The following is a 19,775-nucleotide window of genomic DNA, read 5'->3' on the forward strand; positions in this document are numbered from 1 at the left end:
CCCTAATCTCACCCAGACAACTTGCTACCCCTAATGTTCCCCCTGGGGTCCCAGGAGGTGAAGGGAGTAGGGTTGTGAATCGTGGTTAAGAACTTAGATAGTGTAGCCTAGTGGTTAGGGCCATCTCTAGAGCAACTCAACAACATCGTCAGAGTACCTAGCTGACCAAATAACACCAAGCCAAAGTCTAGTTATTTCTGGCTGAGGGCTTGGTTGCCCTCAGCCTGTCAAGACCCTCAAGGTCCTTTGCCAGTACCTGCCAGTTGCTCCTAGCAACAGCTTAACAAACCTAAGCCTCTTACTTTAGTTTTCCCTTCCCAGTTCCAAATAAATCCCTTAGCCTTAATCTGGAATTCCTGTGATTATTCCAACACCTTCAAGGCTAAGGAGACTAAGGGGAGGACAGAATATTGAGAAGTAGGGGTTACTGTGGAAGTGAAATCTAAGCCTTCATTGTTGGCAGGAAGTTGAGTCACAGTTTTCTGCTGGGTTCTGCTCTCACCCAATAGGAAGGCAGGTACCTCAGCAGGGAGGGGCCTCCCACTTAACAACTTAAAGGAGCCTAACATCTAGCAGTGGAGATTCACTGGGCACCTCAGTTGAGGCTGCTCAACTTTGCCATCAACAAACCTCAATCTTCTGCTAGACTGGTTTCAGGCTCCCAGGCCCCTAGTGACTCCCATTACTATCTTCTCCTTATCCATCATTTCAACTTTCCTTAGTAAATGCCATTTCTAAAAGCTAATTGGCAAATAATCAGTGGAAAGGACTTTGATGGGGGTTTTGAACCACACTATCAGAAAAACCTGACTCCTTAGGGCTAGAAGCCAGCTATTCTCTGTGTATTTAATATGCCAATGTGAGTGAGAGTGGGGAAAATGGCCACAAAGGGTACTTATAGATATGTTATCTCCACCTTTAGAATTTAGCTATAGGAAGTGATGAGAAGTATGATTTCAGAAAAATCTGAGAAGACATAAAATTATAAAGAGCCTAGTGAGCAGATCCAGAAGAACATTACATGTAATAACAGCAATATTGTATGATGTACAACTGTGAATGACTCAGCTGTTCTCAGAAATAAAGGGATACAAGACATCCATCCCAAAGGCCTCATGATGAAGAGTAGCATCTGCCTCCAGAGAGAGAACTGATGGAGTCTGAATGTAGACCGAAGCATACTCTATTTCCCTTTCTTCATTATTTTTGTCTTTTGTTTGAGATTTCTTTTACAAAAAGGACTAATACGGAAAAATGTTTTAGATGATTGCACATGCGAAATCTATATTAGATTGACTACTGTGTCAGAGAAGGGGTTGGGGAATGAAGAAGGGAGGGAGAGAATTTGGAAATCAAAATAAAAAACAAATGAATGTTAAAATTTGTTTTTACATGTAATGGGGGAAAATGAGATAGTATTTTAAAAGTAAAATAAGAAGTAACTCCCTAGATATAGTTCATTTTGCCATTAAAAATAAATGTGAACTTGTAGAAGGCAAGAGCTGTTTCATTTTGCTTTTGTAACTTCAGCCCTTGGTACATAGTAGACAGTTCAGTGCTTATTTATTACTCTAAGGCCAATTATTTATTTGATATACCTCATGCCTTAAAGCGTAATATTGAATGAGATAAAATAAAATGACCACCCACCCAAATTACAATTACAAACCTGGAGTCAGAGAGTGGATAGTATAAGAAGCAGTCTTTATTCTTTCTCATGAGGAAGGTGCAAATGCCCTAATGGCAATGGCAACGCATGAGTGCAGATATAAGCATTATATAGAGTCCTGACACAAGACCACCATCTTGTCCCCTGATCTGATACCCCATTATCTGAGAGCTGAATTTATAATCTAGGTGTGAAAATCTACCCAATCAGAAAATAGCAAGACACATAGCATGAGCTCATCCCAAGCATCCACCAGGCTGGAGAAAGGTTATGGAGAGATAGCCCTGTCCTCGGGAGTGACCTCTCTGACTCCTAAAGGTCTTAGGAGATAAGGAGGTAGGAGAGTCTACTGTTTTTGTCCTTGAAATGAGATAAAGAGGCCTCTCAACTCACTAGGCCTGAGACAATAATGAAATGTCCTTGAGATGTTATTCTGTAAGCCTAAACAGACTTTCATTCCTAATGGAGGGCACCTGGAGAAGAACAAATTAGTTCTTTTTATTCCCTACAATATTTTTAGACCTTTTTTGGACTGAGTGAACAAATGAATGAATTAATAAGTGAATGAATTGCAACTCTGGTCCTGAACTAAGTAAGGGCTTAATTGAAAACAATAGTAAATCATTAAAGAAGAGAGGATTCTAGTGGGCCTTGGTGTTCAAGTAGGGAAGAAAATCTAGCTCTCCAGAACATTCTTTCAGGGACCTTCATGTTTTAAACTTCTATCTACAGATATCTCTTGGATATTACACTACTGGAAACAAACCTAATACAAAGACCCATAAGACTTCCAATGTGACTTCTGCTATCTGAGGTCCATCAAGAGGTGATGATCTTCCCAATTCTTAGATCCATGAAGAATTAATTATGTTTAGTTAAATTAAATTTATTTAAATGTCAAACTACTTTCAATTAATTTAAATTTAATTAATTAATTAACATGTCAGCATCTACATGTTAGTTGAGTTTTCTTTACCTGGTGTGAAATATTATTTGGTGGAATTCCAAATTTATGGAAGCCAAATCCCTTCCTAGTCATCACTCTCTGCCCCCACCAAAAACCCTAGGTTGCTATTGATCAACAGGCAGGTAAGCCCAAGGACAATGGGAACAGCATCACCTCCCTTCTAGACTAGAGAATCAACCCTTCCATAAATACAACTCTGACAACTCCCTCTACAAGTTGGACAGCCCCAGCAAGAAAGTTCTCACCATCAAAAATCTTTGGCATGGTTGAATTTGTTTTAACACCAGAAAATGACACCAGTTTATATAGAAATGAGATGAAAGAAAATTGGTTACTTTCTGCTTTGCCAGTTCTTGCCCTAAGGACCATGGGACTTTTCCATCTGATCTACAGTTGGGACTTCCTACATGTGTCATCTTTCCTATGAGTATGTAAGCTCCCTGAGACTGGAGACTCTTTTTCTTCTTTTGTTCTCCAGTCTTTTTCACAGTCTTTTTCACTTAGAGAGCACATATTCGTATGCATCTTCTGCTTTTCGAATTCAGTTCCTTAAGGGCACAGTCTTGTTTTTATATTAATATCTCCTGTGTGGTGATGGACACATGATAAGAGCTTAATAGAGATTTTTTTATTAATTCATAGGAAAACAAACTAATGTTTACTAGAGGTATTAATGAAAATATAAGGCAGAAATGAACTGTCAAGAGAGTGCTAGAAATGAGTTCCAAGACTTGGGTTTGGATCCTGACTTACTATTTGTTGAGGCATATTAAATAATCTCTCTGAAGCTTATTTTCCTTTTGTGTTAAATAGGCACAATGATATTTGCACCAGCCCATTTCTCCGTGTTATTGTGAGGAAAATGATGTTGACAATTTTAAATCTCTATATCAATGTCTTAAATATTTTTGATGTTTCAGTTAAATAGCTCCAAGAATAGTTGTTGCAATCGAAACACAATGAATTTGCTAATTATTCTTCACTGGAACCCCAGATAAATCAAAACATAGATGGAAGAAAATCCAGACCTAAATTCCATGGATCACCTATAAAATAGGCACCAATACATTGTATATAGTCTAAGGGTTAAATTTGGAGTTTTGACAAAATAAGAGAGCAACTTTAAATAATTTAAGTTTTAATGACAATATAGTACAGTAGTAAATTAATATTATCCTTTTAGGCCAGAGAAAAGAAAACTTCTAGCAGCTTTTAACAATTAACAGTTTAGTTTAATTAAAATAGAGATAGTAAAAGAATATAGTAAAATAAATATAGTAAAGGAGAGAAATATGGGAAAGAGATAGAGAAAGAAAATTTCCTAATGTCTATACTAATTATCCTCTAACTACCTATAACTACTTATAATTACTACCTAAAACTTATCTACCTATAATAACAACCACACCACAAAGTTCCAACCCAATCCAGCCCAATCAAAACCAACCCTGTCAGTGTTTAATCCAACCCCAATTAGGTCTATTAATGAAGACCAGCCACCTTCCAAAAAGTTCAAGAAAGGAAAAAAAAACCTAACAGCCAAACCAAAAGCCAAAAAACTCTCTCAGTAAGCTCAGGTCAACCTTTTATATTCCAGCAACTAAATGCCAACCACCAACCCAACACATCCCCAGCAGCCAACTTCCCCATAACTGCCAGCCCTAACTGTCAGCAACTGCCAGCAACTGATACATTTTATAACCTTTTCCCACCTTACTTTCTATCTCTGTGGTTTCTCCTTCCTGTCACTGTGAGCTGGTTAATCCCTACACATCTCTATGGTAAGAGGACCTCCAGATCCCCCTTTAAATTTTAAAAAAGGAATAAAGAATTCCTTTTTACAATAGATAATATATAAAATATTTATTAGAGAGAAAGAGAGAAAGAGGTGGAGACAGAAACACAGAGAGAGTAGGAGAGAGACAGAGGCAAAGACAGAGAGAGAGGGAGGGAGAGAAGTAATTGGTTCAGTGGTGGGGTGGGCCTGGGGGGTGGGAGTGGGGTATGTGGATTTCTTAACTAGAGAAGACTTTGTAGAAAAAAAAACTTTGAGCCAGGTTTGAAAAGAAGGAAATAGCCAGAATGGGGAAGGGAGATGTTCCTGTAAGTTATGAAATAATGGAACTGGGAAGAAGAAAGAGGAATAGATGTCCCTCATGAAGATAGTAAAGACCTGTAAGAGAAGGAAGCAGTGGGTGTGACATAGGCATTTTATTATGACTAATCTATAGTGTCTCAAAAACTGCTAAACTCAGATAGGCTTTTTCCTCCCTTGGCTCTCCTTTCATCTGTGACATCACACACAGGTACATGTATAAGGCAACATTCCATGGGAGTCCTGTCTGGTATGGCCATGGTTCTGCAAAGGTTGAGAGTAAGACCACATTGGGTGAAATGATTAGGTCTCTGAGAGTCTGATAAATTAGAGAGTTCTACTGTACTTCAGGGTCTTTGGAAGGATTTCCTCAGACCCTTCTAATAATCCTGTAGCAAACCTGACTGGGAACAATTATAGTTAGTGAGTGAGAAAAAATTAAATGATCCACCCAAATGACAATTACAAACCTGGAGTCAGAGAGTGGATAATCTTCGAGCTGAATTTACAAAATAGGTGTGAAAATCTACCCAATCAGAAAATAGCAAGATACATAGCATGAGCTCATCCCAAGCATCCACCAGGTTGGAGAAAGGTTATGGAGAGACAGCCCTGTCCTCAAGAGGGACTCCTCTGGCTCCTTAAGGTCTGAGGAGATAAGGAGGTAGGAGAACCTAATGTTTTAGTCCTTGAAATGAGATAAGAGTCCTCCCAACTCACTGGGCCTGGGACAATAATGAAATGTCCTTGAGATGTTATTCTGTAAATTCATTTTACAGATTTCATTCCTAATGGAGGGTATAGGATGAATGTCCATCTGGAAAAGAACAAATTAATGTTTTTTTATTCCCCACATTAGCTATTTTGGATTTGTATAACCTGTTTGATCACTACTTTGTATTTATTCCAAATGTTTGTTGGGTACAGTAGCAAAAGCATTGAACTGAGCATCTCATGACTTGAGGCAGCTAGATGGCAGAGTGGAGAGAGTGGGGCTGGAGTCAGGAAGATCTTAGCTTAAATGCTAACCCTGGGCTCAAACACTTAACTTCTGTTTGCCTCAGTTTCCTCACCTGTAAAATCATAGGAGGATTTTTGTGGGGATCAAATGAAATAATATTTGTAAAGCCCTCATCTGTATGTAACCTTGGGCAAGTCCTATGAACTCTTTGTTCTGAGTTTCCTATAAATGGGTAATTTGACCAGATGACCAGTTATATAATCTTAAGATGATAAAATGTGTGGCTTTCCTATATTCCTTATCTCCCAGAGGAACACCCAGAGGTACAGAGACTTCTCCTTGTTTCGGATCTCTTCCCAGCGATCAGCTCCAGCTCTACATAGTATATTCAAATTTTTAAAAGGGGCCAGGGCTTCATGCTTTGATTTTGATTAGCTTAAGTCATTCCTCTGTGCCCCATTCATAGCAAATTTCTTCTCACTGGCATGGGTGGGTGGTGGGTGGGGAAGGAGGCATACCTGATACTTTTATCAGTGCTCCCCAAGTCTAATGGAAAATGTGAATGGAGTTCCTGAGGTTAATTGTTCTTCTGTTCTTGGGGAACAGAGATCGAATGGACAGAGCAGTCACAACCCAATGGGAGGGCTATTTCTAATCCACTGCTGTGATGATGGCATTGATTCCGAAGGAAAGCAACCCTTAGCTCTTGCCCCACTCACCACCACGCACAGGTATACACGTCCCATTTCAACTCTGACCAAATGGTACAGAGGACGACTTAAGAACAAAGATTTCTCTACCGAATCAATAGCTCGTTAATATCCAGAGATGACAGGTATATGGTGTCTGCCTACTTCTCTGGATCAGGTCAAAGATGAAATTTGATTGGGCTTGGGAGCCAAGGAGGGTGTGTCAGGTTTTGAACTCGCATCTTACACTTTTCTGCCTAGGGGTAGAATTTGGAGTGCCTTTATATTATCAAAAGGGGTCCTCTGGAGACTTATATAGAGCCAGGGGCACTTTCTAGGGCAAAACAACCCAGTTCTGCACTATGGAGAAGAAACAGGCTGCTGCACCCAGCTGTCAGTTAGGTAAGTACCAACAGGGCAGCCAAGCCCCAGGGACCTGACAGAAGACCAGCTATACTCCCAGACTCAGCAGGGCAATCTTCTCTTTGTTGTCTCCAGTTGACTTGGAGTCCTCTTTTCTACCTCAGTTAGATATTCCTGAAGAAAAAGTTTCTATTCTAAGCAGAGTTGGGCAAGCTCTGGAAGAATTCCACAGATGGTTGCAAAATTCCCCAAACCAATTTATTTTTCAGAAGAGAAAATTCTTTTGGAGGTGAACTTAGACTTGAGGCTAATTTCGGGGAGAATGGACGCTGTGTGCATGTTTTTCTGATGTCACTTTTTTTTTTTTCATGCCTTAGTACTTCCCCCCCCTAACCTTTGAAGTTCCCTCCTAACTCCTGATCTCTCTCGGAGCAGTTGGTACGTTCGATTTACCTGGGACGGATGTGCTTCCAGGTCTTGGTAGTTTTCCCCAAGCTCCTCTCTCCCCAACAAATAATGCTTTAAAATTTTCTTTGAATAATTGTATTTCATTAGGGCATTGATTTCCCCCTTCCCAATAGATGACCCCGAAACCAGGCGGTCTTCCCCCAAGGCTTTTCACTCTCAGAGCAGGACCAGACCACCGACCGAGGTCAGCAGTCGATGGAGTCTTGGAAAAGAGCCAGGAGAGGGGAGCTGGAGTAGGAGCGAGGAGCGGGACACCTGCGGAGGGAGCCGGAGGACCGGTGCCAGGTGCATCCCTCTCCAGGGTGGAGGAGAACACTACGAAGGGGCAGCGCCGGGGACGAGGGCGGGCAGGGAGCTCTTTTTTTCCTGCCTGGGATGGAGCAGCCAGAGGTGACATCTCGAAGATGTCCGGGTGGTCCTCAAAGTGCGCCGAAGTGCCCGCGGCGAATCGAAGTCCCGCCTTGGCTGTGGAGGGAGGCGCGTCCTCCTAAGGACAGCTTCGGCTCCAGGAGGGAGCTTGTCTATATCCCCAGTGGCCGCTCCGAGTAGCGGCGCCTGGAGCAACACAGCTGGCTCCTAGAGGGGAGCCGCACTCCGTTTGTGATTCTCTCCTCCGGACGCAGGGAGGCGCTGCTGCGGAGGTGGCGTGCATTGCTCTCTTTCGCTTAGCCACGCGGCACAGCCGGGATATCCAACCAATGAGAGCGCGCAGTCGCGGCCTAGCCAGCCAATCGCACCGAAGTTCGGCGTGACTGGATTGGGGGGGTGGGAGGGTTGTCCCAGCTTGGAGCGCCCCGTGGGTAATGGAGATACCGGGCCTTGGAAAACCTGTTTGGAAGGGGCAGCGCTGCAGGTGAGCTCTGGGACCGCCGATAGGTCAGAGGTCAGAGGTCAGAGCCAACGCGCGCGCCCCCCCTCCCCCGTTTCTATGTGCGCGGCTCCTGAGGCGAGGGGGAGGGGGGGAGGAAGGGGGCTGGTAGAAGGGGGTCCTGAGTTTCCTCTCGGCTTTGGTGGAGAGGGGCAGGATGGGAAAGGTAAGGGGGGGTTATCGCCACTCCCTCTTCTCTCCTTCCCACCCCTCGCCCCTGGTATCCTGAGACCCGGAGTCCGGCGTGGCCTGCATAGACTCTCGGCCCGGGGCAAAGTCTCCCGGCCCGAGAAAGTCCTGCGCCCCGCGAGCTCCACGGACTTGGGAACCCGGTTCATCCCGAGGAAATGCGCAGGCGCTCCCGTGGTCTTGGACTAGACTTCGCTGGGCCTCTTTAAAATGGATTGTTTTCCCCGGAGACGTAATCATCATAATACTAAGGAGCATTTGAGTGGTTCACTGGATAGAGCTAGGCTTACAGATGAGAGATCCTGGGTTCAAGTATGACGTCAGACACTTCCTAGCTGGGTGACCCCTCCCCTCCCCCCAATCGCCTAACCCCTGCCACTCTTCTGCCTTGGAACCAATACATAGTATTGAGTTTAAGACGGAAGGCAAAGTGTTAAATAATAATAGCATCAGCCATCATTCCTATAGTGCTTTGTGAGCAGCCAAGACACTTTGCAAAGATATATCTCTTTATCCTCCTAACAGCCAGGGAGGCAGGGGCTGTCATTGGCCTCATTTTGTCCAGGCATTTCAGTCCTGTCAGACTTTTGGGACCATGGGTTTTCTGGGCAAAGATAATGGCATAGTTTTTCCCATTTCCTTCTCCAGCTCATTTTACAGACAAGGAAACTGAGGCAAGCAGGGATAAATGACTGGTCCAGGGTCACACAGGCCCGATTTGAGCTCAGGTATTCCTGATGCCAGGCTTGTCATGCACTGCCTCACCTAGCTGTTTTACAGATGAAGAAACTGAGGCAGGCAGAGGTCCTGAGGCTGGATTGGAACTCTGGCCTTCCAAGTTGTCTCCTAGAGTCTTATGAGGTGGAAGCACAAAGCGGAGGGCATTTTATTCTTCATCATATTATATATGGTGTCCCTGCCTTGTAAAATGGGAATGCCTTTTTGTAAAGTGGAGGGCTGGGAAGGTTGAGGACAGTAAAGTCTTGTTTTTCTTTTTTCAAGAAGACTACGTGAGAGTTCAATGGGAGAGGAGTTTTCTTTGGGTTAAGGGCAGTACCGGGAGGGACCTGTGGAAGTTTAAAGGAAGGACAGTTATACCCAAGGAAAGGAAAAACTAGTAGTTCCAGGAAAGTACTCAGGCCCCAGGGGAATGGCTGTTTCCTTGTCCCTGGAGGTCTTCAGATGGAGGCTGGGAAGACTTTCCTGCTAAAAGTGGACGAGAGCAGGGAAGAGACTCCAAAGTCACTTTCATGCTCAAGGTCTTGTCACGTGTTGGGCCAAAGGTCTGGCTTTGGAGAGCACCAGGTTAATGACTTTTTCTGCTACCACTCCAAACACAGGCTCCTTCCCCTCCTCCCCCATAGCTGAGGAATTCTGCCCTTTCCTTTAAATCCAGGAGATCTGACATTTCCTGGTTGTTTCCTTTCCCTTGGTTTGCCATCCCCTTGATCTGATTTCTGTAGGTCTGAGCTGTGGCAGCCTGCACCCTCCTCACTAGGGTCCTCTCCTCTGCATAAAGCCCTTCTCAGGCCATGAGCCAGTTTATCAGCTGGCATCTGCACTTGGTGCAGCCATACATACACTTGTGAACTTAGCAAGAAGAATGGCCAGGATTGCAGACTCTCCCCTCCTGGGTTCCAGGAACTAGTGCAGGGAGTTGAGGAGGGGATTTCCCAGAGCAGTCTGACCACATTTCTTAGACCCTGTTGGGGAAGACTGGAGAAACTGCAGTAGAGAGAGGCCTTTGGATGTTGGATGTGCTGATAGGGAGGCCCAAAGAGGATTGACGATCGTGGGAAGTCCGTGGATGGCCTCGACGTGGTAGAAAAAGGTTTGTGACCTGATTTTCACAGCAATCCATAGGGCCTTTCTATGTTACTAACCATTGTAGTAGAGATAACTGCCATTTATATACGGTTCACGAGTGTAAATTGCTTTGCATCTATTATCTCCCTTGAAACCCCCAAGCAGTGTGGGGAGATAGCTAGGGCCTTTCAGCATTCCTCACCAGACTCGTTTACTAAGGAAGAAATAGACTCAAAGTGTCAGAAGTGGCATCTGAACCCAAGTTTCTCAGGACTTCACACCTCCTGGTTCCTCTACACTAGGGAGGGAAACTGTGTGAAGTTGGGAGCTGAGCCCAAGGCTACGCAGCTGGTAGACACACAGAGAGGACCAGAGGACTTGGCTCGAGGGGNTTGATCTGGACAAACTCATTTTGGTGGGTGAGCTGATGAGAGGGTCAACTTATTTTTGAAGCCAAGGGAGCATTTGGTTTAGGGCCAGCATTTTTCCCTTTGGCAGTGTAGACCACTACTCTGAATGGATTTTTTTTCCTTCTAAAACTCTTACTTTCTAAGACAGAAGAGCAGCAAATGCTAGGCAGTTGGGGTTAAGGTAGTATCTGAGGCCAGATTTGAACCCAGGTTCTCCATTTCAGGCCTGGCACTGTAATCACTGTGCTGCTACCAGCTGCCCCTTCAAGTGTTTTGTTTTGTTTTGTTTTGTTTTCTTAAGTATAAAATAAGATCTACAGGAATATAAGGGAAACCAATTATAATGAAGTAAAGATATAGTTTCCCCTCTATCTATGTCCTTGGGCCCCCTGAAATCTATCCACTGACCTTGCATCAGCCTTAACTCTGGGCCCAGCTGGTACATACTGGTAGTCTAGGGAATTTCTGGTTTCCCTGGGACTGGGGGGCACTACTGAATCAATCAGCCTTAGATGAAGACTCTGAAATTTGGATTTACAGCCTCTTTGCAAAGAGAGTTCAGCAAAGCAGGCTGTTTGTTCTCAAGGAGGAAAATGGTTCTGGTTGGAATGGAAATACAAGAGGAAATGCATACTGTGAGAGCAAGGATGAACAAAGCCCTGGGCTTTAGTCAATAAGAATGTGACTATAGCCCTGGAAAAGGGAGGTGTCTGGAGGGTTTGAGATGTGGTTAAGGATGGAATGTCCAACAGAGAATGTGTGCAGAGTTCTCGATGGGTGGGGGGCCTCTTAATGTGAAGACTCCTTAGTTGGCAAGTGATCCCCACTACCTTTTCACTGGGTACCCTTTCTCCCCCAGGATTGGCCCCTTCTCTTCTCTCTCACTCCCCCACCTTCCTTCTGCTGGAATCTTTAACACTGAGTAGTATTTGTTGTCAGCTGTTCTCTGCAGACACTGCTCTTGTCACCTACCCCCTTATTCCTGCCTGTACTGTCCCTGGGTCAGAGTTTCCTTGTCAAGACTCAGATGTGTAGAAATCTGATTCAGGTGAGAAGCTGGCGCAACTATTGGAAGGAGGTTGTGTTTACCTTCCAGGCTGTAACACCCACAGTAGAGCTCGTTAGCAAACCTTAAGAAACTGGCATTACTTGTATCCTAATGACCAAGTGTGGGAGAGAGTGGGTTGATTTTTCGCTCCAGTTGCTGTGGGAGGGACTCATCTTTAAGGACATTGTATAATAGCAGTATTGTACCTGGTGGACAGGGAGTTTGTGCAACTGTGGGTCTGGGAAATGCCAGTATTGCCCATTTAATAAGTAATGCTCCTGCTTTGAATCATTTTCAGACTGTGATTTTTAGCTTTAATAATTGGGGGGGGTGGTTCCACTCCCTCAAAATAAGTTGAAAGTCTGGAACCTCTGATTTCGTTGTACTATTTTATATCAAGACTTCTTGAACAGGAGGAAAAGAGAACACTTTCAGGATTTAACACTTTGTAATGACATTTCATGTGGCTTTTCTAGCAGCTTTTGCATGTGGTCAACTGAGTTTTGGAAAATCTTAGTCTAATTACTTCCTCTGAGGCTTTTATGGATCCATTGCGCAATAAAGAAAGTAGTTATTCCTAATCAAATACAACTTTAATTATATTCCTATTTAACACATAGAAATATTCCTTTTTAACAATATAAAGCATTGAAAACTAGTAATTATTACCATTGGGCCTCCTAGAGTTTTTCTGAAGGAGTTATGTGCAACTTTAGGATTCCTTAAGTTCCTTAAGGCTAGGTACTTTATGAAAAACACTTGAATTGATGCTAAAGGCTTATGAAGAAATATGATCTATTTCTGTCTCATAAATAACATTTTAAAAGAGGAATGCAGAAACCACGGTTTCTTCAAGTCCTTCAAGGCCAGATGAATTTCTTTTGTGAATCCTGTTATTTCCCTGGCTTATATCTGTGCCTTGCTTCTTAAAACTATCATGGACTCATTTGATAAATTACATGACAACAGACATGTCACCTAGGTCCTCCTAAAAAGGTCTCTGAACTTTCTGGCCTGATAAGCAGCTGATCCTTCTATGCATTATCCTCAATCCCCAGATGAGCACTAAGACTATGGTGTCCTCCTCTTTAAGCTGCCTTTAATTTTTCTTTCCTTTTTTCTTTTTTTTTTGAAGTTTTCAGGAGAGATCAATAAGAAAAGATGAACAAGAAGATCAGAACTAAGCCACTTTTGTCCAAATTGTCACAGTTGAAGTCCCTAAAATATTAAAATTAGATGCTATAATCTCTAAATTTAAAAGAATGGTCCTTGTTTTGGAATGATTTTGAATGTCTTTGCTTGAAACAGAAATTTATTTTGAGAAAAAGAAAGATAATGGTTTAGACTTCTGGGCAACTTTTGAATTAGACACAAGCCATCCAAATTAGCCCTTTTAATCCTTTCTAAATTCTAAGAAAGTAAATATAATCATTTATTATTTAATATTTGTGGTAAGTAGAATATTAATTTGAAACCAGTTCAAATATTAAACCAGAAATCACATTTATGATACAGTAGAGTTCTGTTTTTCATGCTTCATTTATTATATACTTTATAAAAACCAAGGTATCTTATGAAATTAATTTTTTTCCCATTTCAAATGATTCAGAGCACAAATTTTCAATTTACATTGTTGTCATTTTGTATGTATTTCCCTGGTTCTAGTTACTTCACTCTGCATAGTTTTCATGGCTCTCCCAACTTCACTTTGTATGAGCTCATGAACATTTTTTTGTGCTTCTCTGTATTTATTATACTATTTCTTACCACACAGAATATTCTACTACCTTCATGTACCATAATTTGTTTAGTTATTATTTCCCAGGCTATGACATCTACTTTGTTTCCAATTCTTTGTCTAGTTTTAAATTATAAATTATTGGCTACATTTTAGTGCTATTGTTTTTATGGTAAGTTTTATTAAAGTCACAAAGCAGAGACAGTAGAATTCTTCTTAATCTATCCTAAAATTTCCTCAGAATTTTCACAAGCTATGTGAACGCAGTGATGCCCCAAGACTCTTGGGTATGCTCAAGGATGCATCACTTCTGCACTCTAGATAAAAGAAATGTGTTTCACTCACACCCACAACCATGTTGTACAGTCAGATACAGAAACCAGTTTTTGGGTGGGGAGTATATGAAAAGTTTTTGGAATTTAGTTGAACAGTTCAATTCAAGGAGCATCTCTTTCTCTTTAATTCTCCTTTTCTCAAGCCCTCTCTCTTTCTATATGTTTTATTTTTACATCATTTGTTTCTGAACATACCTTTTCCTGCCCAGGGTCTCATTGTAGTAATCTTTTAAAAAGAAAAAAGAAACCATTCAGAGGGTGAAAAAAAGTGGTTCCAAGATGTAGTAGACAGAGTTGACTTTGATGTCTGAAAGCCTTGGGCTCAGATCCTGCCACTGATTGGTAAGTGCCTATGACCTTGGGCAAGTCACTTCACTTCTGGGAGCATGAGTTTCCTCCTCTGTAAAGTGAGAGACTTATTGCAGCTGGATCTGATGGTATGTGCCATATTCTGTACCAAAACTTCATCTCAGCAATGAAGGAAAAAGTACATTTTTTCCATTTTTCTCAGGGGACACACTTAGTCATTATAATTACACATACATTGCATATTATTAGATTTTTCTTTTCATTTTTCTTCTGTCAAGTTTGCATAATTTTCCTGCTTCTACTTACTTTATTCTAAATAAATTCAACTTTAAAGTGCTCTTTTTAAGCACACACTGTTCCATGGTCTGTACCAGGTACTTGGGGTACAAGGAAAGGCAAAGACAGTCCCGGCTATCAAGGAGCCTGAAGGGTGGGGAAAGAACTGATCAATTCAAATATGCCTTCCCCTGTTTCCCTTTATCTTTCATAGTCAGGGTGATTTATGACACATTATATTCATGTGCCTTGTATATAGAAACCTTTCATTAGCCATTTTTCTGTCACTGGCTACTTTATTACCAGTTCTCTACACACACAGAAAGTGCCTTATGAATTTTTTGGTGTTAATGGAGCCTTTCTGATTTTGATCTCTTTGGGGTGGAGGAAGAAGGTGAGATCATGCTTTTTTTAAAAAGCTTAGTTCCAAATTGTTTCTCAGAATGCCGGAACCAATTCATAGAACTGCCCCCTGTATCCAAGTGTGCCAATCTTCCTGCAGGCCCTTTGGTTTTGTCAACTCTGGCTATTTGCATGTGAAGCAACCTTAGAACTGTTTTATTCTTAATTTCGCTTATTATTGGTGTTATAATGTAGTCTTTCATGTGATCATTGTTAACATTTTTTTAAAAAAGAACTATTTGTTCACATCCTTTGACTGCTTATCTATTGGGGAATGGCTCTTGTTAATTCAGTATATAGCTTACTTAATTGACCCATATCAGTTATTTGATAACAAAGATTTTTTCCTCTGTAAATAACTTCACTCTTTCAAGTTACATTGTTTTTTTGTTCATGTAAACATTTTTTAATTTCATATAATTGAAATTATCTCTTATTTTCTGTTTTATATCTGTCTCTTATTTGTTAAGAATTCTTATAGCTATAATTGTAAAAGATATTTCCACTTATTTTTAAAACCCTTATCTTCTCTCTTAGTAACAATTCTAAGAAGAAGAGCAGCAAAAGCTAGGTATTTAAGGTTTACCTGAGGCCAGATTATTTGAACCCAGGTTCTCCAGGCTCTAGACCTGGTGAGCTCCAAAAGATATTTCCATTTTTAAAAATGAAATTTTCATTTTATTTTTTCAATGAGCAAAAACCCTTCTACCCTTTCCCAGTCCTCATTGAGAAGTAAAGAAAAACAAAATTTCCCATTACAAACATGTATAGTCAAACAAAATAAATGGCCACATTGGTCATGCTAAAAAAAAAAAAAAAGTCTAATTTTTCCCCGAGTTTTTCAGCACTCTTAAGGAGATGAGTTGCAGATTCCATTATTGGGTCTTGGGAGTCATGGTTATTGTGCTGGTCAGAATTTCCAAGACATTCACAGTTGTATTTGTTCTCCGGATTCTGCTCACTTCTCTTGGCATCAGTTTATAGGGGTTTTTCCAGTTTTCTCTGAAACCACCATTTCTTTTAGCACAATAGTATTCTATCATATTTACACACCTTAATTTGTTCAGCCATTTTCCAGTTGACTGGTACTCTCATTTTCCAATTCTTTTTGTACTTTAAAATAGGTACAAGTATTTTTTTACGTCTTTAGAGTTTGTGTTGCTTAAGATTAATACCTCCCTTAATCTGTTCTCCCTCAAACTGCTTCTTTTTTCCCTTCCCCTCCTATTTCCCTGTTGAATGAAATATATTTCTATAACTTAGTTTACACATATTTTTTTCTCTTTTGTTCAGTTGAATCTCTGAAGTTCAAGTGTCATCCCTTCTTCCTTATTTGAATAGGTGTCTACTTACTCATCTTCATTACATGTGATAATTTCCCCTAATTCTTCTCTCCAGTTTTTAAAGCTCATTATTGATAAATCAGAACTTCTTCCAATCCTTCTGTCAAATTAGGTTTTTCTCTGTGATACTGATGATAGAATTCAGAGGGCATATATGTATTATTTCCCTATATTTGAATTGTAAAGAGTTTATTTTTATTTAATTTCTTGTGATCATTTCTTTAGCTATTTATCTCTTGACCTTTGTTTTTGTTCTTCAGAGTTTCTATAGAAATCTGATCTTTTCATTATGAATGCAAAGGAGTCCTCTATTTCATTAAAAATCTGTTCCCACCCCTCCCCCATAGGATTATAGTCCTTTTTACTGAGTAAGTTTTTCTTGGCTATAAGCCCATATCCTTAACTTTCTGGAATATTGTAATCCTCCACTCCTTTATAGTGGTGGCTGCTAAGTTTTCTGATCCTGACTATGACTCTCCTTGGAACTTGAATTTTTTTCTGATTGCTTGCAATATTTTTTTCTTTGACCTGGAAGTTCTGGATTTTGACTGTGATGTACCAATGACTAGTGGATTCTTTCTCTGTTATGCCCTTTAGTGCTAAGAGAGCTGGGTAGTTTTCTTTTATACTTTTTTCAAACATGATGTCTAGGCTCTTTTTTGGGTGATTTTTAGGTGACACTTAAATTTTTTTCTCCTTAATTATTTTATAGATCACTTGTTTTTGCTATAAGATAGCTTAAATTTTAGATTTTTTTTCATTCTTTTGATTTTTGTTTTAGTATTTCTTGTCTCATCTTCTATTTGGTCCATTATAATTTTCAGACAGCATTTTGTTCCTGTTGTTCTAACCTCTTAATTCCCTTTCTGATTCTTTCTTCCATAGCTCTTTTTTTTTTTTTTTTTAAATCCTACCTTCTATCTTAGAATCAATACTGGTTCCAAGGCAGAAGAGTGGTAAGGGTAGGCAATGGGGGTTAAGTGACTTGCCCCAGAGTCACACAGCTGAGAAGTGTCTGAGGCTAGATTTGAACCCAGTACCTCCCATCTCTAGGCCTGACTCTCAATCCACTGAGCCACCCAGCTGCCCCCTTCCATAGCTCTTAAAAATTTTTTTCCTGCTAGTGCTCTCATTTCATTTATTCACAAATTTTTTAATCTGTTATAAAAATCTTAAAAATTCTTTCATCTCTCCCTGGAACTTTAGTCAACTTTGGACAGATGCACTTTTCTCTGAAGCTTTGCTTATAGATTCTTTCTTTGTCTAGGTTTGTGTCTTGTGCAGTCCTGGGACTTTTTGGGGGGGAGAGGGGGAGAATGGGAGGGAATAAACATTTATTAAGCACTTACTATGTGCCAGGCAATATGCTAAGTTAAGAACTTTACAAATATTATATCATTTGATATAACAACTCTGAGATAGGTGTTATTATTATCCCCATTTTAGAGTTGAAGAAACTGAGATCCAAGAAAGGTTAAATGATTTGCCCCCGGTCATACAGCTAATAAGTGTTTGAGGTCCTATTTGGACTCAGGTCTTCTGACTCCAGGCCCTGCATACTGTGTATTGCAGCACCTTTATATGCCTTTATTTTGAGATTTGTTTTGGGGCATTTGTTTAGCTTAATTCCTGAGCTTAGGCTTTGTTAGGGCCAGGTTCTACCTATTTCTAGAAGGAATGGCTTAGTTACTTGTTGTAGCTTTCTTGGGATTTTGAGAGTTGTATTATTTCAGGAGGTCAGAGATAGCTCAGGCTGAGGATCCACAAGCAGGGCCTTCTAGAGTGGTCTGATTGCTACCCAACCTTGTATGAACTCTGCAAATTCCTGACCTGGGTTTGGGTCTGAGCAACAAGCCTGTGGGCTTGCCTTCTTTGGCATTTCAGTAGACTGCTACTGGAGAATGGGGTTGAGGCCTCCCTCCATTCCAGGGTCCAGGACTACTTTGCTGCTGTTTGCTTTTGAGCTTGTATCCTTATTCTGTACACAGCCCAAGTTCTGTGAACATTCTTTACTCCCAAATTCCACTTTCAGATGCAGGTTCCCCTACCAGGGCACAATCTACATTTTTTCTTTTAATTCTTGGCCCCAGTGGCCACAGATCTGTCTCCCAATGCTAACCCAGAACTTTTTCTTAAACTTAGAAAATACACCAAATTCTGAAATATCAGAATTTGGTGTATTTTCTAAGTCCGCAATTTTGTAAGGAGTATGAAAGGAACTTGCTGTATTTTCTTCCTTACTACCCCACCATCTTGCATCTCCATCTGTTTTCCTCCATCTTCCTTCCTTCCTTCCTTCCTTCCTTCCTTCCTTCCTTCCTTCCTTCCTTCCTTCCTTCCTTCCTTCCTTCCTTTCTTTTTAAAGGTATTCACATATGTCTTTTATATTTTAGTTGAGTGCACTTTTGGAACTTATAGTAATAAGAGGTGTAAGATACTGGTTTAAATGTATTTTTTTGCCAAATTCCTATCTAGTTTTCCTAGAAATTTTTTTGTCAAATAAAGACTCTTTTCCAAAATAATTTATGTTCTTGAATTTATTAGGAACATTTATCAAGAATATCTACTATATGCAAAAAGCACTGTAAAAATGAGAGAAAATGGAATTTCCATAATAACATGACTTTGGATTATGTCTCTTGGATTTATTGCCTATGGGCATCTGTTGATATCATTGGAGTTAAACTTAATACAACAACTGTCTTCCATTTAGAGAGTTTAAGAGCTTCAATGATCATTTATATAGAGCTTTATTAGAAAGTTGACCTGACCTAAATCTTAGCCTAGAAGATCCGATGTCTTCTTTTTTGTTACAAAACAAACATTTTGCAGTGTTGGGAATAAAGTTTAATGATCCTTCTCTCTTTACTTCCTTTTTGTCTATAGTGAACAAACCACACTCTGGCACAAATAAATAATTTTATTGCTAAGCTATTGGCTTTTCCAGAAGAGGTTTTTGCTTTCCAGTTTCTAACCTCTGCTATCCAGTAACTGGTACAAAAGATAAGTTTTCCAGCTATAGTATTAAAATTGTTGTTTTTAAATGAATTTGAATACAAATCCTTTAAAAATGTATTACATAAGGGAAGCTGGGTGACTTACTGGTTTGAGAGCCAGACAGGGAGATCCTGGGTTCAAATTTGGCCTCAGACATGTCCTAGCTGTATGACCTAGGACAAGTCACTTAACCCTAATTGCCTAGCCCTTATCACTCTTCTGTCTTGGATTCAGTACACAGTATTGATTACAAGGTGAAAGGTATGGGTTTTAAAAAAATACACACACACACACACTATTACTTGCCTTCTTGGAGAGGAGGTAGGAGTGGAAGGAAAAGAAAAAAAGAAAGAGGTATATATACTTTTGAACATAGCTAACGTGAGAATTTGTTTTCCTTAGATAAGCATATTTGTTACAATTTATTGCCTATTTATAACACAAATTAAATTATTGTTACATTTTAAATTAAAAAAATTTTTAAATCTCTACTTTTAAAAATGCAGTTTCCTTTTAAAATATTTATTATGTATTCACTCATCATTTCTTTGTCGTCTGCTTTCTTCTATCAATCATACTTTCTGCTGTTTCTCATCAGCCTTAAGTTTAGAAACCAAATTAAGAAGTTTATCAGAACTATGTTTTAAAATAAAAATATGTGTTCTGAGTGAGGGCCTGAAGTATTTATTCACAAAGGTGAATAACGCGTATGAACTTTGTGACCCATTTCTTCTTAGGCTTAGAGCACCCTTTTTCTTTTTTGAAGTTTTTCCTGGTTCTGGGCTTCTGTTTTGCATAGGGGAGATTGCTAGAGTTGAAGATAACTGTAAACTTTAACAGAC

At 40.3% G+C, this 19,775-nt stretch overlaps 1 protein-coding gene across 1 annotated transcript in view; it reads left to right on the top strand.

Moving 5' to 3' along the window:
• Nucleotides 1–8,008: 8,008 nt before the first annotated feature.
• Nucleotides 8,009–19,775, top strand: part of SLC11A2 (solute carrier family 11 member 2) — a 99,619-nt gene continuing 87,852 nt past the window's right edge. The window contains exon 1 of the mRNA XM_044678697.1: nt 8,009–8,065. The gene's annotated coding sequence lies outside the window, so the exon portion shown is untranslated. The remainder of the gene's footprint in view (nt 8,066–19,775) is intronic.

Source organism: Gracilinanus agilis, chromosome 5 (assembly GCF_016433145.1).
Source record: "Gracilinanus agilis isolate LMUSP501 chromosome 5, AgileGrace, whole genome shotgun sequence".
Lineage (NCBI taxonomy): Eukaryota > Metazoa > Chordata > Mammalia > Didelphimorphia > Didelphidae > Gracilinanus > Gracilinanus agilis.